Here is a 27,687-nt window from a genome sequence, read left to right on the forward strand (position 1 = left end):
TGTAATACAACAAACTGAAAAAGTCCAAGGGGGGTGAATACTTCCTATAGGCACTATAAGATCAAAAGGAACGTATATAGAAAGCTTTAGCTTCTAGTCCTGTGAAAGTATTCAGTTGCCTTTTTAATCATGCAGAACTAATAATTACTTGATACCGATTAATTGGTGTGTCTGTGTATGACACTGCCTTAGCAGCTAATGAGAAAGTCAAACTTGTTTATGAGGCATTCATCATGACAGAATCTTTTTTTCAAAATATATCTATATTTTTTTAACATTTAGTTCTTATCAGAAATCTTTTTTTTTTTTCCACTCACAAGGGAAGGGATGTGGCATGAATTAATCTTTTTAGGTGAAAAAAAAATGTAATCCACACGTGAGAATAAACAGTTGGTATTGATACTTCTTGATGTGATTAATGGATTTTCATAAACCTTCACCTAAAGTAACTACATTCTAATAAGCTGCATTACGGTATTAAGGAAACCCAAAACTATATTAACATGTTTTATATGATTCCTTGAATTCAGTTTGCAGATTATGTTCTGTAATAGGATTTTCAGAATTATGTATAGACAAGGGACGTACGGTACCTGAAAAAATGTACTAGAAGTAAAACAGCAACAGATATTCTGCAACTAAAGGCAGACATTTCATTACTATGTAGAAATACAGCTATACAACAGTAGTTGAAAGCACATTTTGTTCTTGTGACAACCCTATATCAGACCTGCTGACAGTGAGCAAAAAATGATCACGATAATCATCATTATCGGCATAATAAATAAAATATAGCATTTCTTGTGATGTCTTGTTATTGCTACCTTGTTTACAAAATAAAAAATAAGTATTTCAAGAAATGCTATAAACTATTAACAATTAATTAATACTTACACTTTATTACTTGCAAGTTTTTTGCACAGTGCAGGATACCCCGATGTATCTGTACAGTATGTATTCCCCTGGTCCCCTAATCCGTTGAAAATAAATGCAGATTTTCTCCGAAACAAAACTTAGGGCCTCATGCACTAAACAGTGGTAAATTACCTGAAATGCTGCGTGTTGAGAAACCTATACTGTGCGCAAAAAGGAAGGCGTGACCGCTCTATTCACTAATATAATAATATGCACAAATAGGGCGAGGTAAATGATTAATTTGCCAATCATCATAGCACACGAAATGCTGCATGCATTACACACCCTTTATTTTAGTATATGGGCACTCCAAAAAGACAGGTAGTCCGCCTCTAACTTTGTCAGAATGACAGTGACCAAGGAGGTAGCAGCCGGCACCAGCTACTTCTTCAGTGGGTCTCCGTAGGATGAGGGGAGGTGGGTCAGTGTTATGCAGATTTCTGTATCCCCATAAAATTCTGTATTCCCTTCGATTTGACGCCTGCATAGATCAAGCTCTCTATACATGAATGCTTGATGTTTCTGAACAGTATTTACATGTAATAAAATTTAAATGTGTTTTAAAAGAAAAATACAGTTTTATAAGGTTACTTTTAATCCAGGGTTTCGTGTATTTAGCAACGCAGGAGGCTGAGCGTACTGTAGAAAATCAGTGGTGTTAAATGTGCTGTTTTATTTTGCTACAGAATTAGTTTGGTCTTGTTTTCAATATTTGTTGCAAACTGCAGCAGAAGTCAATGGCAGTGCTTGAGAACACAGCTCCGGCACTGGAATATTCCAGTTTTGAGAAACTGCATCTGCACAGACATGGAATCATGCAGGGATACAGAATTCTGTATAAAACCGGGAATGTCTTGCTTTGAGGCGGTCAAAGCGGAGAAACAGAAAATAATTAACTGAAAATAAATGTTTGTTTGTTCACCCTTATCCCCCTCTGGTTTATTTTTAAGGTACTCCGGTACCGAGACGTTGGCTAAATATAAAGGCACCTCCAAAATTGTTGGTACCCTTGATAAAGATGAGCAAAAAAGGCTGTACAAAATAAACAACAAAGGTAATAAACAACAAAGAGCTATATTGTAATTTTATAACATATGGAATATATTGTACTTTATTAATGATTCAAGGGAATCAAATTATAAATGTATTTCCAAAAAATTGAAGTGTCACAATTATTGGCACCCTTGTTTTCAGTACTTTGTGCACCCTCCCCTTGCAAGCATAACAAAATTGAGCCTTTTTCTCTATTTTTTATGAGACTGGAAAGCACATTGGAAGGGATCTTTGACCATTCTTCCATACAGAGTCTTTCCAGATCCTTGATATCCTTTGGTCTGTGCTTATGGACTGCCCTCTTCAATTCAAACCACAGGTTTTCAATGGGATTCAAGTCCGGAGACTGAGATGGCCATTGCAAAATGTTGATTTTGTGGTCAGTTAACCATTTCTTTGTGGATTTTGATTCATGATACCGTTGACCTTAACAAGGGCCCCAGGACCAGTGGAAGCAAAACAGCCCCATAACATCAAAGATCCACCACCACATTTTACAGTAGGTATGAGATTATTTTCTGCATACGCATCCTTCTTTCGACACCCAACCCACCACTGGTGTGCGTGGCCAGAGAGCTCTATTTTCGTCTCATCTGATCATAGCACCCGGTTCCAATGCAAGTGCCAGTGCCGTTTAACAAACTCCCTGCGCTCACATTTGTTGGTTGCTCTCAGTAAAGGCTTTTTTCTGGCAGCCCTTCCAAATAGGCTATTGGGATGGAGGTGGCGTCTAGTTGTAGATTTGGAGACTTGTTGACCCCAGGATGCAACCAAGTTCTGTAATTCTCCAACTGTGACCCTTGGATTCTTCTTTGTCTCCTGAACCGTCTCCTCACTGTGCGTGGTGTGCGTCCTCAACCAGGCAGATTTACCACTGCTCTGTTCTACTGGTTTTGAACTTCGTAATTATTGCCCTAATAGTGGTAAGTGGTATATTTAGGTTTTTAGCTATGTTTTTATACCCATTGCCTGATTTATGAAGGTCAACAACCATTTGCCTCGTTTCATTTGTGAGTTCTTTGCGGTGATTTTGATGTGCTGCACAGGCTAGTCACAATTTGTGCAGTACTCACTATTGTCTTTTCCATGACAAAAATGCTAATGTTTTCAGGGCCGAAATAATTTAGTGTAATTCATATGCTAAAAAAGCACAACTGTCTCTTGGCCGTTTTGGCAATATAACGTCATAATGGAAAAAATACAGTACATCATGGGATTTTATACAGCACTGTCTATTCCTACAAGGCATCTTTCATTGAGAAAGCAACACGTTTGGAATCGGAATAAAGGAAATGATTATGTACTACAGTTCACATGCAGTCATCTTTTGGTAAGTTGCATTTTCAGAATCATATCATAACGTACAGTATTACAACACTGTATGTTAAAATATTGCTCTTAATCCACAAAACCGTCGAAATACATCTTATATAGCCTATATTTGCCATTTTATTTGTAGTGTTCTGTGGAACACAGGTGATCGTTTATACTGGAAAAAAATTAAGTACAATACCTGAAAGCAGATATACACGTTTATCATGTTTCCCACACAGTACTGCTTGTGGTCTGCTCTATTTATACTGTGAATTAGACATTGCCTGGTTTCAGTAAGTGGTAAACTTAACACGTGCTGAGACACTTAGGAAAGTTAGCATCTTTTGAATAAATATGGTTTTTATATCAAGTCCCTCCCTCGCGGTTTTAGGGGAGAAAATTTGAATACATTTCCATGGATTACCATTATTAACCATTTGCAATCCTAAGTTGGACCAGGTCCGACATTACAGTTTTCCCTTTCCAGTCCAATGTCGGACCCTGTCCAACATCATCAAAAACACGTAAAGCACAGGTTTCTAAAAAAACCTGAGAAAACCTTTCAATGGCCGAATGAGACCGATAGGAGCCAAATGAAACCAAAAAAAAAAAAAAAAAAAAAAAAAAAAAGGGTGTTTCTCATAGCCCCATGCATTACAGAGATAACACGGACATAACAAAGGAGGTAGCTGCTTCTGCATCCAGAGCTTAAAGAATATCACGGACATTTGCAGAGCTTTTTGGGAGATGTTACAGTAATAAAATAATTATTTGGATCACATTATTGAGAAGATTGGTGATAAAACGAGTGATCAAGAGAGGACGTCTACAAAGAGATGTGTGAAAAATACAGCGAACAAGGGGTGGGGCTTGGCTGGAGATACAGTACTCGGTGTCCTGTTGCGATTCAATGCCTTTTAAACCTGTTTTTCTCTGGGGAAAAAAAAAACATTTTAATGAGCGCGTGTAAAATAAACAGCGAGTGTGAAAATAATTTGGACCTGACGCGCCTGACAAGCGCTGAATAAATGGACTGCAAAGGGTTAATTGTATGTAAATGACTCACAAGCTGCATCTTTTTCCACACAATTCATTTCGCTCGCATGCAAAGTCATTTGCAGCTGGTTAGCGAATATAGCAGGTGTACAAAGCATGCAGTAATGGGGCTTACTGTGTGGTAAACTGGTTACTGCTGTTTAGTGCATGAGGCCCTTAGTTTAACAAAGTACTTCAGACTGGGTGAACATAACCCATTTTGCAAACTGTAGATAGTTGAGAGGTTTCTCAATTTTCTGTCTTCTATCTTTCTGAAACCGGTTTCTTGGACACTAGAGGTGCATGTCTCTGTTGTGACCTTTCAACTCAGGTTTGTTTACTTATTATTAAGGGGCCATGCTCAGTTTTCAAAATAAAAATGATTAGTGTTTGTGTATATTTTTTGTTTCATACTAATTCTACCATAACACTTTTCTTGCAACGTGTTGTATTTTATTGAAGCAATACAGCTGCTATAGGTACCCCCAGCGTGCTTTGGTAGTTGATTTCAATACAACTTTTGTTTAAGTAACAGGCATTATACAAATTAATTTTGCATGTCTGGCATTTAGTGTGCGATTTTGTAGTATTCACACATTGTCAAATGGTTTATGTTAACAGAGAAAAAACAAGAAATAACACCTGACAGTGCGTGAATGTTGCCTGATGAATCTTCGGAGGTTTAGAACTACCTTATAATTTCCTTGCATGTGAACAAATCTTTAAACACAGTCCTATTCCTAATCAGAATGCAACGTCCACTTTCTGCAAAAGACCGGCTGTAATGCACCGTAGCCATTATGTGTAATCCAGCGTTTCCACTGGAAAAACTGCTGCCACTCACAGTGACTGGTCACTAAATATTTTAGAAGTGATAACACAAAATGTCATCCGCAATTGCTTGTGCCTTTAAAGGGTGTAGTCTAGAGCTGCACTCATTCGCTGTTGTTAGTGACAGTCAGTGTTTCTAGCTGCCTATCACAGACCTTTTTGCTGCCAGTCAAATTGACGGATGGCTTCAGTCTGTGCCGATCAATTAGCTCTTGATACCGTCTCTGGCGGGTAGTTACTAGTTAACGGAAACACTGGTAGTACAGCAGGTCTGCTTGTTAGGTTGTCATCCATCCCACTTTTCTTACGAGATTGCAAAATGAAGATACAGTAATTAAGATGTAGTTACATCAGTAGCTTTCCAGTGAACTTTGTGTCAACTGTCTGTGCAGTATTTGCAGAGCACTTTTGATTTTCATTTGCAGGTTGTCCCAATTTTACAAGGTCGTATCTCAGGACCTACTGTAGTTGACTGCCAACAATGGCATAATCCTGGGTGCCAGCAGTGATGTGGTCATTGTAGCTCATGTCCATGAGAGTACCTTTGGGTGACTGCTCTTTTAGCAGGTTTGCTCTTAATGAGAAGACGTTAGGGATTCATAGACGCTTGTTCATGTTTAACTATGCTTTTCAGTGGCATGCTCAGTCTAATTTATCTTACTGTACTTGGGTAGGGAGGAAGCGAAAAAAGTAGCTCTTAGGACCACATTATAACTTCCAAACCGCCAACATTTATGTGTGTGTGTGAAGGGAAATTTACAGATTGCAGGTGTCTGTAACGGAGAGAGTAATGGAATGATCAATTATTAGGCAGCCAATAAATTAGTTATCAGGTAAAGCTTTGTTGGCACTTTCCTGTCCTCTACAGGCGCTCTCGACTGGTGCAGTTCAGCAAACCAGGGTTGTCATGGGTGGTGTCTGGGTCACATTAAATGTAAGGCTGCAGATGGCGGTTGTTCTGGTCCCTGGGGTCTTGAAATCCGGGAAGCAGATGCCACGATCTCTGCAGGGGATTCACATACAGTGCTGTGGGTGTGGGACCAGACACAGGGTGGGATTACAGTTTCACTTCCTCCACAGAGAAAGCAAAAAGTTACTCAAAAAACAATATCATTTTACATTATTTTTTCTTCCTTTTTAAAAATAAGATATTGATATGTTTTACAAAAGGACAGGGTTTGATTTGATCTTATGGTTAGAAGTCCAGGAAACAAACTAATTCTCATAATTCTAATTCTGGCTTCTCACAATAAAGCAACAAAACATCCTGTTTTGGCCAGGAAAGTCTGAGTTTTAGAAAGGCTGTCCCGTTCTCCTGAAGTATTTGTGAAAATTGTGATTTTTGTCTCAGTGTAAATTTGCGTTGGCTGGACTGATGGAACTATTTTCCCGGCAGAGGAATCTTGTTTTCACTGCTCTGGACTGCCTTGGGCGTACCACGTACTTCTACCAGCACAAGTATATTTCAGTGGTTTAACCAGCTGACTGGTACAGGAGCAGACATGCAGGCTACTTGGAAATTGCAATGTGAATGCAAGTCATGAAACTAACAAAGTATGATGTAAAATATAAACAATGTGGGTGAACTTTTTCGGTGGTTCACGGCAGTCAATCGGAAATTGGCGACCACTTGAAGTGCACCAAGCATAAAAAGGCATGACTGCAATCACTGGCTTCTTCAAGAAGGAAGAAGCTTCAGAAGCCATATTACTTGTGGCCTGCCAAGAGGGTACGTGGGCCTACAGTACCATGAATCATGGATACAGCTTCAAGTGTACGGACTGCACGTCCAAGTTAATCAAGAAAATTTATGAACTGAAGTTCTCTTCAGCTTGAACAAATACCCAAGCAATCGTAACTAGCCTTTTGGCACCCATGGTCGAAGAAAAACTCAAGTCAGACCTGAGCAAGGCAAGTTACATATCTGTCGAAATTTGACTCCTCTAACTACAGCACACAAAATTTGTGCCAGACGTCATCTGTTATTCAAACTTGTACAAAGAGGTTCAAACAAAGTTACTGGAAATTAATGAGCTTCCCAGAGAACCGCTGATACACACTGATCCATACCCCAAAGAAACACAAGATTAACAGTGTGTAGCACTGTGTGTGGACGACACAAACACCAGTTTTGGAAGTGTGTCAAGGGCCGGGAATTGTATTGTCCTCAAAAAACAGAAAGCAGCCACTGGTTGAAATGTTGCTGGAATTGTATGTATGTATGTATGTATGTATATACACCATGCACAACCTGATTCAAACAGCAGCAGACATCCTTCATGCGAACATGGAATGCATCACTGTCTACAAGTACTTTTACATCTGCACAGTGAGTGTACAGTAGCTGAAGGAGTTCTGTGTCTTCGTGGAAGTCCCCTACAAGGACTTGCTTGGTCACTGTGGCTCTCCATTCTGTCAGCGGTGGAATGAATTCTGCAGCTTCCCTTGCCGAAGAAATTGACGTGAAATAAATACATGAAGTATGTGGAGACTTTCTACTAGACTTGCTCTCAGTACCTGAAAAAGTGGAATTCTCTGCAGGCTACTCAAGGAGCCATCGACGTGGACAGCAGTAGAAGAAATGCTGTCTGACATAACCAAGCAAATTAACGTAGCAGTTGATGAAGAGTAGTTCTTTGATGAGACTACCTACGCCAAGTCTTTTGCCACCACTGAATAGACTGGTGACTGGATGGATATTGAATAGATTGGTGAGTGGATCAATGGATGGACATCTTAAGATTTTCTCCTCGAAGAAAATGCCACTCAAGAATTCTGGTGGAGTACGCTCTTTTGCTCCCTAGCACAAACGCACCAGTGGAGAGGGTCCCCTTTCAAGTACAAAATGTAACCATTACCGTATGGGTATTTACCTGCCTAAAGACCTAAATCCTGAAAATTGTATACCAAAGCTGCTCAGCGAGCCTGTGATGTAGTAATGGCCTGCCCCCAAGGGCACAAAAGAACTGCATTCACAGATCTCGAAGCGACAGTTTTCCTTTCAAGACTGACCTGATTGGAGAGCCTTGTTCAGATAAGTACATTGTTGCTTCTATATGTGTATATTTCACATTTATTGTGTTTTTACACATATATGTGATATTTAAACTAATCTATGTGATAGTGTTTACTGATTGTGCACATTGTGTGCACTACAAGCCTGTTGCTTGTTATGTACTGCTGCGGCCTTGTGCCCCACGTGAAGCCAGCAGCTGGAGTCGCTACTTCCCAGTACCAAACCAGTCCTGCTCGGATCTTGACCCACCCGGTCGGTATCTATAAGCAGTTTGAGGCAGTAACTGTACAACTGTATACTGTACACTGCATTGCTTGCTCCTTGCATCATGCCTAGGTTCTATCCCTGTGAGACATGCAAGGCCAGTCTGCCTATTGAAGCAATTTGTGCACCTTTTCCCAAGTGCACGCTTCAGAAATGGCTGTCCTGCAGCTCTAAGGAACACTCTGCATCCCTTATTTCTGCTCAGCACTCTTCCCCATCACCATCTCTTAGAAAGGTGGTTGCATCCTCACCCCATGGCTTTTTACCAAGGGAGAGCAGATGATGCACCCAGGAAAGCAGCCCAGGCAGGAGAAAACCATCCTGACGGTCTTCCTCATCCTCATCGAGCTCTGTCTTTTCTTCCCCTCCGCCGTAGAAGAGGAAGAGTCGCCGTTCCAGGCGATTGGCAGACCCGGAGCAGATGGAAAAGCTTTCGGCAGCACTTTTCCTCCAAGGAAATTGGCCACAGGAGGACATACTGTCCATCGCCGCCTCTGAGGAGATGGGCGAACAGGAGATGGCATTCCTGTCTGAGGATGTGGAGTCCGACAGCACGTCCCCTGCGGTTAAGCTGTCACTGTCAGCTGAGCTCATACCGGAAATCAAGAAGGCCACTGCAATCTTACCAGTGACAAGGCAGTTGATTTTTAACACAAGCCTACTCCCATATCCCCCCCACCCCCCCAGTTCATCCGGCATTTCCTTTTTCCTGCTGTTTCCTAGTTGATGGACACCCTATATAGGGTGCATGATGCAGAGAAGCTGGTCCTGGCCTAGTTTCCGCTAGTTGAGGTTTCCATTGTTGCCTTGGTTCAAGCACCTAATTTTGTGCTCCTATCTAAGGACGTTGCCTGCCCAAACAAGCAATGTCAGGTCTCTGCGGTGATTCTCAAGAGAACCTATTCAGCCAGTGCATTCGCCACATGCCTTGGGGATTATAATAGAAACCTGGTAGCCTACCAGTCATATTTGCTGCTGTCTCTTTCTGTGGACCACAGTGGATAAGCTGTGTCTGGTTAACAAGAACCTGCTCCGTCTGTCCAAGCTCAGTGTACAGGCTTCAGGTAGAAATCTGGCTGTGCTAGTAGCTGCATGTAGGCGGCTTTGGCTTTCCCAGGCACGTGTGCCTGAGAGGGACAAAGCACCATTGTTGGGCGCTCTGATCGTTCCAGAGCTTGCGTTTGGTCCCGCTGCCAGAGGAGATGTTCAGAACCAGCCAGCGGCGGCTCGTTGCAGATGCTTTAATAGGTTCCGCTGCCTTGTGCGGATACAGAAGCAGCAGGCTAACCAGCAGCTCTAGGAATTTGCTGTCACAGGCCCAGGGCCCCTTAACAGGGAGCCATCTGAAATATTGGTGTCAGTGCACCACAGGCATCCAGGGCTCGCAAAATCGCTAGAACGAAGTTCCGAGACAACCAAAAAATTCTGTTGTGTCGGACAACGTGTTTTTTTTGGCTGCTTGCCCGATGGGCAATCCGATTTTTTTCTGTATCGCCCCTCTATAACAAGTTAAGATTCTGTGCTTTAATTAGACAGCGTTTCTGAATTGAGATTCCACTCACAGATCATACTGGTAAAACACGTTTAGAGGGATCAATGTTTTTCATTGGTAATGCTTCAGTGATTTCTGGGGTGACATACACATTGCTTGTGACCAAATCCCGCGAGGATTGCCCCGTGTAACACCCCTGAAAAGTCAAGCAATCCTATCTAGTCAGCACACTGGTATATGTCACATGACTCTGCTTTTTTTTGTTGAGGGGGGGGCGGGGGTTGAATAGGATATAGCCAGAATACTGGATGGAGCATGCCATAAATTGGGTACTGTACTTGTAATTTTACTTTTATTCACATTCTCGTTGGTATTATTGTCATTAGTGCTAGTAGTTACAAATAAAGAAAATCAAAGAATAAAACAGTACTAATTATTAATAATTTATCTAATGTCTTTATCCAAGTTGACTTCCTTAACTTACTGCAGCAGCTTATATTGTTTGTTTTGGATTGTCCTTTTCCTATAGCGAACAAAATGCTTTGGACCCAAACAGGGTTGTTGTAGTGAGGGGGTACTGTATTTAGTATTTGACATATATGCTTAAGACACGACATTTGCACATTTTAATATACAAGTATACTTGCAGTATACAACTTTGTATATTCATTTTGTAAATAATGCAACTTAGTTCTCAAATACTGGACATTTCTTAGATTGTATCTTACTTCTCTTTTGCATACCTGCATTATCTCTTCCTAGATATGAACCTCCAGATTCTGACAAATACTTTTAGAAAACCAGCAGCAACTTCTGCTCTGGATCAAAAAGCTATAATGCTCTGTGGCTGCCTGCCTATGTGGATAACCAATAAAAAACTAGTAGAAGGAAAAACAAATCCTCAACCTCAGAAGGTAAACTTGTATCTGAGCCGAAAGAGGTTCAAAATTTTGACAATGCAATGGCTGTTGCAGTCAATCAGACAGGTCACTGTTTCACCATGACGGACCTCAGACGCCTATTTCTACATCCCCATAACACCAGCGCACAGGAGACATACCTGTGGTTCACCTTTCAGGGAACAGTGTACGAATTCTGGGTCTTGCTGTTTGTCCTCTCTCTAGTTCCCCATGCCTTTTCGAAGTGAATGGAAGCTATCCTGGCCCCATTGAGACTCAAAGGCATCAGAGTGCTCAATTATTTGGACAACTGGCTCATTTGTGAGCAAGGTCCACTCCTCACTCACTCACATACTCAGCATACATCTCTTAACTCTCTCAATACTCCTGCCACCAGATCCTGCTTCTCTCCTTCAAACTCCACACACACACACACACACACACACACACACACACACACACACACACACACCCAAGTCCCTCCCCCTTCTTCACTCATTGGTACAACACTCCCTATCTCTGATTGGTCAGACCTGCTCCCACCCCCCCTCAGTGATGCACTCACACACAGGCAGTCTTTCAGCTCTAAGTCACATAAGCACCAAAACGCACAGAGAACGCTAACAGAGAGCACTCTTCGTTAGCACTATCCTCAACTACAGAAACCCCAGCTTTTTTAAGCAACTTTGCATTGTTTGCTGACTGACAGAGTTCCAAGCAAGCTTTAGCAAGCGCACAGCATTAACAGAGACATTTTATTTACAGTGAATTTTCATGCTGATGCTCATTGCTTTTTTCTTTCCAGCCACGCTTGCTTGCTGTTGCAGTCTGCTGTTTTTTCAAACTGTAAATAAACCTGACACTGCATACAGGGATTAAATAGCCATGGTACAGTACAGGGGCAATCACTCAGTAACGAGGTGCAAACAGCTGATTGATCGATCTGTCAAGATTTTTTACTACAGTAGTATGCTGCTTTTTTTTAATTGAAATATATGTGAACGTCAAGGTAACGAAGTGAAAACAGCTGATTGGTGGATTAGTAAGAGTGATTACTACAGTATAAGCAGTGCGTTTTGTTGTTTAAATCTGTGTGATCCAAACAGCTGAGTTTGCCTGAAATATACGCATGCTTAACACAGTATAAACAATGCCTTTGTTATTGAAATGGGTGGGAATGGCAAATGCTATTTGTCCGATATAAACGGCTGCCCAAAATAAACCTGTATGGTGTAAGTGGTGGTGACTTCATTCTGCACTATGCATTAGTTTTAGAAGGAGGCTGTGCCTGATAAGACTATATGGCAGGGCAAATGTACCTCTTAATTCTTAATTGTAACAGATTCTCCCACCTGCTTTATTATAATAAAAAATGAAGAAAAGTATATTACAATCAGTTATAATACTAACATTGATGAATACACTAGGACATCTAAATTTAAACTTTAAATATAATTATTTAATTACTACAATGACTGTGGATTTGGTGAAGAATAGTTGGGATTATTCTGTTTTTTTTTATTTGTTAATGCCGCCACAGTTAAAAGCCCACAGATTCCCAGGCCTATTGCTGTCACTGATGAACTATATAAAGATAAATGACATTATGGTAAGTTCTACTTAATGACACATTTTTAATTTCTCAAACACAGCCTCCACTCTGGCTAACTGAATGAAGACTAATTACAGGGAGATCCACACCAAAAGAATCTTTTCCACAAAAGATAAAGGTGTAGAAATGTTGCAGATTAGTGATACTGTTTGTCTTGTTTTATATTATAATAATGATGATTAATAAATAATAATAAATTATTATTATTATTATTATTATTATTATTATTATTATTATTATTATTATTATTATTAACCACAACAGTGATACAAGTTATATCTTCCTCCTTGGCTGGTGGCAAAGGAAAATATTCTTAAAATGTAATTTGAAGTCGCAACTCAATGTGTATTAAAATTGTTTTCTGTAGTCTTTTTCAGCTGCAGTTACTGTTATGTCTGTCTTTTTGGGAAGGCAGCTGTGAGTTGCATATCTTTTAATTTACCAAATGTATTTGCATATACCTTATGTACATTTAAAGATTGGTTTCTGTTTGTCATTATTGTTTTGAGTTATGCAGTGTATATGTTACGGTAACAGCCTGAATCTGGCCAGTCTTAAATTTTACAGGTAAATGTCAACATTTACCAAATAAGGTGGAAAATGACTGAAATTATGAAGAAATAGTTTGCTTTTTGGATTTTTATCGGTTAATCTTATGATTTACTGAAGCATATTGGTAAAAGTCCAAGATTATGAAGAAATAGATTGCATTTCAGACATTTACCTGTTAGTCTTATAATTTACCGAAGTTTATTGGTAAATGAAGGTATATCATGAAATAATTAATATATTCCTGGATATACATTTTCAATTAACAAAGTAAACATTAATGTCGGACAGTATATGTATTTCTGTATACAAATGTTCCATTAACAAAAAAGATTGTCGAACAATATATTTATTTCTGCATACACATTTTCCATTAACAAAATAATCATTAATGAGCTTACAGTAGTGCAGAATCTAGCAGGTGAAACTAGTTCAACATGGTACTGAACAATATTGTGTTCCACTTATATAGAACAACCAACATTCTGGTACATTTGCTTATGAAACAATTTGCAATGATGTTTGAGGATTTTATACTCCAACTACGTAGTAGTTTGATGAAAAATATCATTGTTAAATGCAAATGAAGTCATTTAGGACCTTTGTTTTTTCAACAGAAAATCGCACTTTGGTTATGACACAAAATGCCACGAAGACAGGTAGCGAATAGATATATTTACTTATTGCAGCATGGTAGACTCTTGTGGCAGTTGGCGTTACACAGGACTCGTGAAGCCTTACGATAGCACTTTTTGTTGGAACACTTTGTTATTGCACATGCATTGTTTGAATCCTTGCCCACCAGAAAGAGACTGCTTATTAACAATTTACCAATTGGTTTCCAAAGGCACTTGGTTATTCTTAAGATTTTATTAGTTTTTTAGTTATCATGTTTATTTCAGACATTTACCAGTTTACTTAGATTTGCCAATATTCTGACTGTTACTGTAACATTTGAAATCTCCTATGGTTGATGTAATTTAGTTTTTACTGACCCAATTTATATTATTTAAGGCTGTCCTCTCCTGAGGACTTTGACTGTGTGAAGTCCCCTTTAATTAATGGATCATTTTCATACAAAAGGAAACACTTACAGTATGGCAAAATAGGATGTCCTGGAATCTTTGCGAATCACTTGTTTTAATTGGCTTACAATTGCTGTTTGTGAGTTGGTGCCTTTGCTGAAATGACCAGCGATCACTTAATTTGTTATGCATAAGATTTTAAATATTTACCCTATATTTTATTTATTTTCTATGTCTATTTAAGCATCCCTTTGAGCTTATATGAATCCAGGTTTCTGTGACTGCTGCTGAAAAATGTATTGCTTATATCTCTATTTTTTTCGCAAACTTTAAACAGCTATCTAAGGATGTTATACAGCCTTGTCTTTGCCCGTGACTTCCTATTGAAAATAGCTGCCAAAAAAGGTAGCCATCTTGTCGGTCTTGCTCATGGTATTAATATCTTCAAAACAGCGGAATGGACAAGTGTGCTGTTGCCCTCACTTATATAAATGTTACTGATGTAGATTTGAGGGTCGGTCTGATCACAAATTGCCATTACCTTTTATATAACATCCTAAACATGTAATAGCTACAAAAACAGGAATTGATATCCTTCAGATTTTAGTGAATATTTCAAAATTGATACCGAAATAATGTTCAGTTTCCCACACAGACTGCTTAAAAAGTGAAACCTTATTAAAATATGTGCATTTGAAGTTGTCTTTTAGTGCCTTTCAATGTACCAAAATGGCCTTTACATTGAGATGTTGAGAAGCACAGTTCCAGTTTTATTCATTGTGTCCCTGATTGCTGGTGGGCTATCCACACAGTATCTGAGAGAGGGGAGCCAGGATTAGCTGTGAGTTGGCTGTGTGCGAGTGGGCTGGCGCACACACTAACCAGCACTTGGCTTCACGCCTGTCGGTAAAATAAGTTTTGAAGAAGCCTTCCTCTCAATAAACTGCTACTTCTGCTCTGACCGTCCTGGTTTCACATATCCTCATCCATGATTAGTGATAATTAAGGTCACTTAAGATTTGATAAACAGCTGCATTTAATTGTGAAGTTCCATGACCTGAATTGTCCATTTAAAATGAACTGTTTCCCTGACATGTTTTAGCTGCTGTCCATATCAGAAATGCAGACCACACACTGAGACCGTCTTTTATAGGTGTTATACAGAACTAGGATTATTTTAATCAATTTATAACAGGTGTTGACCAAAACAAATGAACTTTCACTGACCCTATGTTATCACTTAAAACCTTGATACAGATCTAATTCAAAAATCAATTTTAGATCATGTTTACAAACTACATCCCTTGCATTTTAATTCAGTGTTAGTCATGTTTTCCCATTATGTTATAGTACTTTGTATATGTGCTTTTATACAAGTGTTGAAAGTTCTACATGAAAACCTTTTTCTTATTAAACACTACAGAGAATATATATTTTTTGCTCATTTTGGAATGTACTGTATATTGAATGTATTCAGATCAAAGGAAGATTGATTGCACAAATCACACTTTACCAAATTATGCCACAGTGCAGACCACTTCCTTGTATATAAACAGAGTACTCCAAAAAGTGTGCAGAGTACTGTGTTTATTTCACTCATGAGTATCGACATACAGTACACCAAAAAAAGTGTTTTAAAAAGATTCCCACCATTAGACAGCCGAGGACAGGAGAAGGAAAATTGTTTTTGTTAGTTTTAAGGATTATTTTTAGGCAAGAGTTTGTTTTTTTGAATTAAATCAATGGGACAGTCTCTTACATAAGGAGTATGTGACATGGGCATGACCAAGGTCACTCCGCTTGTCAGTTTGGCTAAACTGGGACTCAAGTGATATGCTCGAAGCGATGGACCATGCTGCCTCCTGAGGTAATTGAATGTGATTTGGATAAGTTCGATGCTCCCACTTTGTTTATTTTGTTTGTTTTGTTTCTTGATTTATTTTTTTAACTTCCCACTGACCCCTACCTAGACATGGTGGAGGCATCCCGTATGTTTGTCACACTTCGATTTTATCTATAGAATGAAATTGTGATAAAAATTGCTGAGGACAAAAGTTAGTAACAGAATCAACAATAAGACTGATAGAGAACACACAGTGTGATACTGAATAGGCAAGAAATTAAACATTCTAAATATGTAGATGATGTAGCTGAAATAAATGTATGCAATTTACAAAATAACCAGTAATTGTGTTAATTTTACATTGTAAAAAGTGGATTAAAATTTAAACCGTGACTACAAATACAATGTGTGTGGATAGTAAAATCCGAAGCAATAGTTCTCAAATCTGGAAATGGAAAATGTGCGGGCTAACTGTGTACAATAGACAAAATGATTAAGCTCTGCTTGGCTGCTCATTTTACAATTACAATAACTGTACTAAATAGTTTTGTAAATAGGCAGATATTTTTAACTCAATGACTCCTGCTATGTTTTGAATCTGCCCTACGATAATATTAAATCTTGCTGTTTCAAGAGAAATTCTAATTAAAATAAAATAAAACTTTTAAATCTTCTTGAGTAAACCAATAATTAGTAATGCATCACTCATGATTCCAGCAGAAACTTCACTCACAGCATTGAATTAGAAAAGAGAAATTAGGTAGACATGAGGCATCCAGCACCATATTTTATTTTAGAACACATTTTTAAATATGTTTGTTTTTAAAAGCTGACATTTCAGTAGAAATAAAAAGCTTTATTAGTTAAATAAATGATTAAATTAGGAGGATTATTTGCATATTTAGACATTATTAATAAATTAATTACATTAATTGGTGAATTAATTGGTGTAGGCCCCTACCTGTTTTATCCTAGCAGGAGTTTCTTTTTAAAACCCACACATAGTTGGTTCTTTGTTTGTTATCTGTAGCTTGTTGCTGAGGTCTGACCCTGCTGTGCTTTTCTTTAACTTTATTATGTTTGGTACGTGGGTGTTCAAGCTGAACAGCGTCCTGGCTACACGCTCCAAACAAATGCTTCCAGTGAAATGCTATAGGGCTTTCATTCCAAACGAGGAACACCTTCCAACAAAGGGGGCCTGCCACAGTTTCTGGACATCCTTTAAAAACAGCTGAAAATGTGTCAGACCAGTTATATATGTAACTCAGAAATAGTAGCACCGCCGTTTCAATTAGAATTTTTGATAATTTAAAATTAAAAGGGTGACGAAACTACTGTAATTCAGGTGTGTGTGTGTGTGTGTATATATATATATATATATATATATATATATATATATATATATATATATATATATATATATATATATATATATATATATAAAGTTTACATACCCCAATGGAAATTTATAATTTCTAGAAATTTCTCAAAAACAAATAATTATAGGAAAAATCTTTTGTAGGAAAAGTTTTGCTTTTGTGGATGAGGAAACAACGTTACAAGTCTACAATTTTTTATTTCAGCAATTTTATTTGCAAAACTCCAAAAATGCTAATTCATACACTTTGATGCTGTTATAGCATTGTCTACAAGGTGCTAGAAATACGGGGAGAAGTAAAGAGCTATCTGAAGACCTTAGGAAGAAAATGATTTATTGTCATAATACTGGAGAAGGATACAAAAAGATTTCCAAGTATCTCAATTTCAACTATTGTTTCTATTATCAAGAAGTACAAGACTCATGGTACTGTCACAGCACTCCCTCGGTCTGGAAGAAAGAAGGTTCTTTCACCAAGAACAAGAAGAAGAATTGTGAGGAAGGTTAATAACAATCCGAGATTGACTGTCAAAGATACTCAAAGTGAATTGGCTGCAGGTGGGACTGGGGTTTCCATTTCAACCACAGGTCGAGTATTACATGGTGAAGGTCTCAATGGTCGCAGGCTAAGGAAAAAGCCAATCTAAGGAAAATGTCACAAGGACTATCGCTTAAAGTTTGCAAAATGGTATTTGAATGATGGATATGAGTTCTGGTCAAAGGTTTTGTGGAGTGATGAAACAAAAATCGGTTTGGTCACACTGATAGTCGTTACGTTTGAATAAAGTCTGGTGAGGCGTACAAAGAAAGAGCACTGCACCCACTGTCACGCGTGGAGGCGGTAAGATCCTTCTATGGCGCAGTTTTTCCTCTAATGACACAGGAAATAAAGTTCCAGTACATTATAAAATGGATTCCATAGCATACCAAAAGATATTGGCCAATCATCTGAAACCCTCTGCTACAAAACTTAGTTTAATGCACAACTGGACGTTCCAACACGACAACAATCCGCATCCCACATCAAAATCTACTTCAAAATGGTTTAAAGAAGAATAAAATTAAGGTTCTGGAACGGCCTAGTCAAAGTCCCGATCAAAATCTGATTGAGAATCTTTGGTATGAGTTGAAGAAGGCTGTGCACAAGATAATTCCTTGGAATTTTAATGAACTGGAACAATTTTACATTGAAGAATGGTTAAAAATCACTAAAGAATCACGCCAAAAGCACATTGACAAATACCCTAATCATTTAGAAGTGGTTATTATTGCCATGGAGCCTCAAGTAGCTGTTAAGTTTATTTTCCTTGTTGGGATAGGAATACTTTTGAATTAGCATTTTTGGAGTTTTGCAAAAAAATTGCTTAAATAAATAATTGTAGACCTCTTCTCTTCTTGGAACTTTTTTACCTCCATCCACAAAAGCAAAATTTTGCTACAAAAGATTTTTCCTATAATTGTTTGAGAAATGTATAGAAATTACACATTTCCACTGGCGTATGTAAACTTTTGACTACAACTGTATGTTAAAGCCAGATTAAATATTTTGTTTGAATTTGTGGTAATTACATTTTCTAATATGCTGATGTTGTGTTTATTTATATTTAGTTATTTATTTAAACTCATACATTTGTGATGTTACCACTCTCTGTCCCTTCTATATTTTGTCAGAATCATTTCCAACCTCTCAGAATTAGTGAAGAGGCTGAAAATATTTGTTTTTGTTTTAGTCTTTAACCATGAGCCAGACTCGTCACCTCATTTAGAAGCACAATGCTGCTTACTAAAAACCCTGTAATAGTGACAGAGGCTGCCAAGTGCCTGTACGTTGTGTTTACTAGACTTTAATTAGATTGAAGACTCTTCACTGAGCCTTGCTTTCTTCTCAGAAGCCTTGCTAATGCGTTTGTTCTCTGGCCCATGATGTTCCTTTGTTGGTCTGTACATCAACCCCGCTGCCCCCCCCCCCCCTTCATATTCCAATCGTTTTAGTTTTTTCTTTCGTCTTTTATTGTGGCTTAACAGAACGCGTCACATCGAAGGGGCACTGATTGGGTTTGGGTTGGGGGGTAGGAAAACAGTAGCACTTAATTTGAAGTAAAATAGAATAGGATGTATCTGCTATGTGGAATATCAGAAATCCTGAGCAAAAAACTATTTATTTGACTTTTGAAATGGATGAGATGAATTGTGTTCAGTAAATGCTAGTGCTGTTGTAGACGTCCACTTGTGAATCATGACTGTATCTTTTAAGTATGGGTTCAAATGCTACAACATTTCCTTTAGCCTTTAACTGCGAAGTATATATGTGGTGGAAGGTGGGTGTGTGCCCTTCAAAAAATACTGACATGTCAGAAGCACCTTGTTGGCTAGTACCAAAAATGTTTTGCCCATGCAATTAAAAGTTGCAGTCCTGAAAGTAGAATCCAGTGAAATAGGAGCTGTACCATTAATAAGAACCTGGCAAAAAAATCAGTTTTCATTGAATTGAACAGGGAGTTGCTGATTTTGAAGCATGAGAACATATGGGTTGCTGTGGCCTGACGACCCATTGAAAAGGTTGCTTTATTTTATGGTCTTATGCTTCCTGTGCCTAATATTTCTTATATTTTCAGTGTGAGTGATCCACAAATACATTTTAAAAGTGTTTCAGGAGGAGTTTTATATTGTAAGACTTTTCCTTGTGTGAACTGTAGCTGCATGTAACGCAGTGTACACACAAAAAAGTACATAACATATTAGGGCTGTCAAGCGATTAAAAAAAAAAAAAAAAAAAAAAGTCACGATTTGATCTTGGTTTTAATTGCATATTTAGTTGGTACAATTACTACATCTGTCTCATTTAAGTTTGTTTATTCCTGATGCTGCTATTATTATTATTGTTGTTGTTGTTATCCAAAAAACAAACCAGCATAAAAACCCTGTTTTACTATTTGTGGATTGTCTTAAGTTTTATATTTATTTATAATCCAGCATTATTGTTAAAATTGTTTGAACCAACTGCTAAATCACAATGGAGTCAGTTTATTACTCACCTTACTGCATTTACAATGATCAGTTTCCTTTACTCAAACTGATTTTTTTATTTCTCGGTTTAAATAATAATACTTTTAAATTCTTTCTTAATCAGTTGACATTGCCTAAATAAAATAAAACAGTCACTGAGTAATGGTTATATCCTCTAATTGTAAATAATATCTTTTCAAAATAAAATGTGGTTATTGAAATAAAACAAAGCATCAATGTTAATGGGCTTAAGGCGGTAGCTGTCCAGCAGCACTGGTTATAGTATCAGACTGAGGTTGATTCATGGGTTTGCAGCGATCCTGAATTTCTAAAAGTGTACTCTGTCGAAACTGACGGGTTTCATTTGTTGTTGTATTGTGTCTGTAGCAGAAAAACTACTAGAGTGTATTTTGAGAAGTGAAAGCATGTTTAGCACTCAGGTGGTACAGTAGACTAGATGCACTTCTGTGATACTGGAACTCACTTTGACAGTAGATACAAGTAACCCTCTTTTTATCCAATGAACTGTCAAAGTTTAAAAAAAAAAACGTCCTATTCACATGTCCTTCAGTTTGAGTGCTTTGCTACATAATGTGGTTCTGTGACTTACATCCTGGCACTAACATTATGCTGCAGGAAATTAATTATGATATGCTAAGAGGGACAAGACAGGAGTGTGATTACCGTGTGTTAAAAAAATTAATCTCCCAAAAAATGTACGCGTTAACGCAGACGTTAACTGTGAGTAATTGACAGCCCTATAAAATGTTATTTTCAGTTATGGCACTTTTCATTATATTTGAAATTCAAAACTAATGAATACTGTTGAATGTGGATCTTTTTCAAAAAAATGGCCATACAGGTAACACTACCATAAAGTCACACCATGCTTGTGATTATCACATCAGCATTTAGTCACCAACCCCATGGATAATCCTCCAGTGCTTCAAAGCTTGGATTTTATTAATAATTTAAATCTCTAAGAATGGATGAGGTCCCATAGAATCACAGTGGCCAAGTAGGTCTCCAGGTTGCTTATACCGAGTATTTTTAAAACAACACTCTCCTTACCGCCTTTTTATTTTTTATCCAACACCCGCCACATACAAACACCTCCCCAGAACTCCCCCATTGTTATGTATTGGTTTCCTAATCCTTGTGTGTTTGAGCTGTATCAGACATCACCTTTCTTGGGAGCAGTTAGTCCACTCTTCCGCTTTCTTTGTCAAAAGAGCTGCCTTAATAGGAGAAGTCAACAGGGAGGACAAAAAGGGATTGAAAGTTTTATTTAATCAGGGTCAGAGGGGTGGTGTTCAGAGTGACGGGCCCACAGGCAGCCTGGCCTTTGATGCGTGCCGACGCAGATGGTCCCAGAGCGCCAAGCGAACTGAAGAGAAAGCTTGCCCCCGGTGAAAGCTATTGTACTACAGCATCGTTACACTTGAAGAGGGTTGCCAGGGGTAACTGCCAAGTATCACCAGCATTGTGTGATCGCTAGGCTGTGCGCATTTTTTGAAAGGGAACGAGTCTAGCTCAGGGTTTTTTTTATGTTTTTCTTTCTATTAACAACATTTTCTTCTGAAATATTCAGCTTTTGTTTCATAGACTAATTGATGATTTACTTTTGATTCACATTTATTTTTTGGTGAGGGGGTGCAAAATCTGTGATTTATAAAGAATATACCTGTGATTGCAATATACCTCACTGGTCATATCAAGAATAATCATTTAATGTATAATATGTATATCTATTCATAAACTATGGTGTCAGTATGATGGGCATAGCCATCATAATAGCATTTTAAACTAATGTAAAGTCATAGAGTCAGCACATTTGGAGGGATTTTTTTTTTTTTAAATGTCTGCACTTTTTTGTCTTAATAAAATTAACATCAGCAAATAATAAACAAACATGAGTATTTTTTCAGTAACGTAACAAAATTAATAAGTCAATATGTTTTATTGCTTGGTTGTGTTTTTGTGCTAAAAAAAATGGTTGTTTTGATAGATGCCATTTTTGATCTTGGAGAAATGGATACGTGCCAAGATGGTTCATCTGTAAGGACCTGGCCTTTAATTGGGCTATTCAGAATGTGATGCTGCTTACAGGATTCCACAACAAAAATTGTATTGGAAGGTCTTCTTACATTTCATTATTATTAGGCACCCAAGCCAGTGGATTTTGCATGTACAGTACTTGTCATCCCACTACTTTGACTGCTTTTGTTTCATGAACCATTTGCAAAACTGTACCTGCACTGTGGCCTAAGATGCAATTTTATGGTCATGTCATTTTCTTTTAAAGTAGTTTTAAAGGCTGTTTTTCGCATATCTTGCTTTGTGTTTACAAATTATTTCATGAGAGATGTTGTTCATTCCATTTACAATTAATTCCCTTAGTCAGCAATATTGCTTAATTTCTGTCTAGGAAGGTTACTGAAAAGGTGATTTTGTGTCATCAGATCCATTAGGCTAATCCTTTTTTTTTTTTTTTACTAAACAGTAACTCCTGCTTTATAACATTGAGTTTATAACATTGAGTTGCCTGCCTGCAACTGCCTGCCTGCCTGCCTGCCTGCCTTGCTTGCTTGCTTGCCTGCTTGCCTGCTTGCCTGCCTGCCTGCCTGCCTTTGGGATGTGTGTCAGTTGAACCCTTTTGGAATCATGGTCGACCCCAGCGCGTGGCTCTGGAGACCACAGTCAGGGAGAGAAGAAGACATTCCTGGCACTCCGAGCTCTCTCTGTCTCTCTTTTCTCTCGCTCCCTGGCTTCCCCTGAGAGTTGCAGTTCATGGTTAATTAGCCGCATATACATAAGCATTCTGTTTCTTTTGGTACCGGGGACACCAGCCTTTCCGAAACCATGTTTTTTTAAGCTCCAGCTATTAGTCAGTTGGAATTCATTAGCCGATCCCTTCTTGCGATTGACAAATTGGCATCAGAGAGTTTTACAGCTCTCTCGTTCGTTAGTTAGCGTACCTATGAGATGTGCAGGTAACATCTGTCGTTGACTCAGTCACAGAATTCATGCACCAGGCTGTGTTGTGCAAGTTGTTCCCTGGCATTCTGAAAATGACTGTAAAAAATTAATGAGTAGAAATGGAATTGGTTGCTTAGTGGTTCGGGACAGCTCTGCAAGTTCCCTTTTAACTTCCAAGTTACACAAAAAAAATTAAAAAATCTATATATAAAAAAAAAACATCCCTTTTGCCATTATTTTGTAATGTCCACATACAGAATTGTTAACAGCTGAAATTTTAATCATCTATTTTGGGATTAATTTAGCCCAGTGGTTGTCAGACTGGGTTCTGGGGTTTAAGAGACATTTGTTACATGAATAAGATGCGTCTGTTTGTGTACCAAGGATACAGTACAAATAAAAAAATTAACAGTGCATTTGAGTTTCTCTTAGTGCCTTAGTTTAAAAAGGACGGCGCTATTAAGAACCGGCATCATTTATTTAATTTAGTAGAGTGGAGAAATAAAATACTTGATCACGTAAGTGGTCTGTGTATGACTAGCCCACTGTTGACCAGTGCAAAACAAGTGAAGCAAATCATACAAACATATTAGCATTGGAACAGTTTATTTAGAATATGGTACTCTTTAAATAATAGAGTTTTTACTTGTTGTTTGTTCTACTTTTTGTCACAGACTTTAATGGGTTTGATTTATGTACAGCATAGCAAACCCGTATTTTAAAAATCAATTTTTCTGAGTAACTTAAAACAAATTGGTAAAAGCTTTCAGGGTTGATGCATGAGCAAGTTTATTGTTACTCAATTATTTTTATTTTTATTTGTGCCCATGTTAGTGTTTGCAGATTTGAAAGGGTTCATATGAATTTAATCTTCTGTATGAACAGTGATCTTTCACTTTTTAATTTGCATTCAGTACAATCATTCTTTGGTTTCTTTGTAGTGACAGCCAGGCTCCCCACCTGTACTAACCTTGAGGCTTGTTGTTTAATTTCACTCTACAGTCTTTGTTTTGCTTTTGAAAGGGGTCTGTATTGATTTTAGAACTGCAGTTGATCAAGTGCCATTTGTATTTTTAATGCCAGCAAAGTAGCATCTCAGTTAAAAATGTCACCGAAAATACAGCAGGACATACTAGGTTGCAAAGTGTCACCAATTAATCCACCAGTACCATAACTCGCAATATCTGGTCTTCCTTGGAGGAATCCTCTGTAAGTATTGAGCATAATATGGCAACATTATTCTTAGAACAGCCAAATGTCTTCCTTAGAAGACTTCAACAAGCTTTTCTTTAAATGTATTCGGGTCCAAAAATGACCATGTTCCTGTTTAACAGAAGTGTCATCAAACTTTAATTCAGAAGGTGAATTTAAATACATGATTATTATTATTTTTTTTTTACTAAGAGTTGTGTTTTTCTCATACAAAATGGTGCAAATTGTACTTTGGCACAAGACCTTGGTAAATCTGGCTTAGGTTATTTTGTTCTTCAGTTAAATAAACAAGCAACTTTTTAGTACAAAAACAGGTCAAAAGAAAAATGGCATGGAATGGAGTTCGTTTACATGGACACAATCAAATTGATAATTAAAATTTCTGTTGTTTATAGACAGTGGAATCCTGTTGCGTTTGTCTTCTCCCTTGACATGTTAATTAAGTCTTAGCCACTGTAAGGCATTTGTACTAGTTTAATTGTGAGTTAGTTGTATTCCCAGGGTACCTAAACTTTGTGAGGCATCATTTTTAAGATTGCCTTTGACTTATCGATTCAGTGTTCTTGGGCAGCATTTCTTGTGTCTAGCTGTCAAGGCTGCCGAACTTTAACAAACAGTAACTTGCTGCTGGTCTCGGTGACCTGATGAGAGGTCAGAACATCTGGGCCCCTATTTTGAAGCAAGTTAAACATTTCCAGGAGAAGAAAAAAATTAACTGAATAAAGTTACCAGGAAATAGTTTTCCTGCTAGTTACAATTGGTGATGTTTTAAATGTATTTATATTAGGACAGACCCATTTACTAGAAAGTCTTCAGCTGGAATTGTTTATTTCCTCGCTGAAAAATTGTTCATTCAATTTGGCAGACAGTGTTTAAATAACATTGAATGCTAACATGCTGTTTAGCATTGCCAGAATAAGAGGGCTGTCCCTCACATGGCTGATTTACTTTTGAGATGCAATTGTAACAACTTGCCTGTATTCTGTAATATATAAAATAGGCAACACCTTATTCTGTATGTTCAGTTGGCAGTGGCTTCCATACACAAGACTGAAAAATTTCAAAATCTGTGACTTTGTGCCGTTCAAGTTTTGCTGCAGATTGCCACCCTTCATTTTTCTGACAGAACTAGAGTGCGGTAACAGGTACTGAATTTGTAACCTTCGAGAAGACTTTTGAATACTTTGCTGATCCATTCCTGCTGAGCAAGTGCTATCCTGGTTACCCATGGTGGTATTAAAAAATGCCATCCAATTATGAACATTTTGAGAACAAAATGTTTCTTTGATTCGCTGTTATATGGTCTAGTTACCACCCCAATACTAGGATAATATCCATCCCCTGTGGGTGTGGGGCAGATTAAGTGAAAGTTTCCTCTACTTTCTGGTCCCCCTGGTGATTTGAAAGTGTGAAGGAAATTGAGGAAATCCCTTTTCTAAAACTGGGAGTAACATAACCCTTTTTTAACCCCTCACACCCTTGTGGCAGACCAACTTCACTGTGAATTCAACTGTTGTTGCTGTGGCAGAGCTGGCAAAAAAAACAACAAAAAAAACCAAAAAACACTTTGTTCTTCCATGTGTTCTTGTGAGCTTTGAGATTTTGCTGTTGGCTCCAGCTTAACAATCTTTGGGGTTGTTTAATGCTGGCCTGGCCTCTTGATGTTCTGTAGCTCCTTGTGTAGCACATCTAATTGGGAAACAATGACACAACCACAAAGAAAACGAATAGGACCCTGACATAGCCTATCTTAAATATCTTTCTTTCTGCATCTAGCCTGCACCGTTTGTTTTGTGTCATGTGTCTTTCTGATCTATAAGTACTTGTGCATAACTTTCTATCTCCTCTTAGATTTCTCCATCTATTTTTTGTGGTACCCTTTTCTTTCACTAAATCTAACTGACTATGTATCAGGTTGTCAGTCTGTCATCTCCTCTGCCTTTTTGTCTAATCTAATCTAATCTGTTCTCTTCCAAAGCAATTTTGTCTCTGACCAGACTATCCTCTTTCTCTTGGCACTGTATGCCCATGGGGACACTTTGTTTTGTTTTGTTTTCACATGTCACAGTCCAGGAAAAACCTGCTTTTTTAAGTTTAACCCTACAAGTCTATGGTTTACACAGCTATATTTGATGTTGACTTTGTGGTAGACTACTACAGTACATGGATTTTAACATAGGATGTACATTTGGACAATATAAGCTATGAACAGTCTCACTCTTGGCTGAGATGTTACGATAGTGGTGGTTGATTACTGTTTTGGTGATGGGCTGGGGAGTAGCTTTGAGATAATGGTCTTGGTTGCTGTTTGTAGTCTTCCACATTGTTATTTCCATGGACTTTTACCAAATGTATGTTTATAAGAAGTTTTATTATGAAAATAGTTTATTCATCCTAATTGAATTCCTTTCTAAAATGTGTTCATTTGCACTATTTCTTCTCAAATCAACAAATAAAAAAAAAAAAAAAAAAAAAAAAAACCCCGGCTAATTTCTTATCTTTGTTCATGACAAGTATTGGCACCTTTACAGTAAAAGTAAAAAAATATTGTAGAACAAATTTTATATATGGTGGCGTCTATTAAAAAGCTAATATCTGAGTGAGGCGTTAATTCGAGGGCGCTGTTAATTTGAAGTAATACGGTGTGAAAATTATATATATATATAATGAAGTCAATAGAAAGAAAAGTGGTTATTATTTCCAACAATATTGAAGAAAATGTTTTGGCAACTAAGCAGATGATAGTCAAGACAAAGGAGTTGGATTCATGTTTGAGAAAAGCACTCGTAGCAAACTACAAAACAGAACAGTAGAAAACAATATGGAATACCAAAATTCACAATCGGAGAAATAATCAGGCACCCTAGAACAAATTCAACTGAAACGCTTCAAAGATGTGGAAAATGACAAGTACAGCAGTTAGGAGAATTATGTGAACAGCTAAAAAAAAAACCAAGATTAACAGCCAAGGGCTGAAGGATTTAAAACATCTGGCATAGTAGTCCACGAAAGAGCTGTATAAAAGCACCTGAACACAGAAGAGTTGTATACACACAGACCTCTCTGCAAACCACTTTTAAAGAATATTCATAAAACAAACTGTCTTAAATATGCCAAGGAATGTGAAGCATTCTTTAACAAAATGTGTGGCTCCAATGAGACTAAAATAACAAAGTGACAAAATGGGAAAGCCTGCAATGAAAAAAAAATCTTAATACAACCAGTCAAACTCTTAATATGTAATTTTTTTTGTATTATACAATT

The 27,687-nt window shown here is 37.8% G+C and overlaps 1 protein-coding gene across 3 annotated transcripts in view; it reads left to right on the top strand.

Moving 5' to 3' along the window:
* The window catches only part of zcchc7 (zinc finger, CCHC domain containing 7), a 246,427-nt gene that overhangs the window by 62,025 nt on the left and 156,715 nt on the right, over nt 1-27,687 (top strand). The gene's annotated exons all lie outside the window — the stretch shown is intronic.

This window comes from Polyodon spathula, chromosome 1 (assembly GCF_017654505.1).
Source record: "Polyodon spathula isolate WHYD16114869_AA chromosome 1, ASM1765450v1, whole genome shotgun sequence".
In the NCBI taxonomy this organism is placed as follows: Eukaryota; Metazoa; Chordata; class Actinopteri; order Acipenseriformes; family Polyodontidae; genus Polyodon; species Polyodon spathula.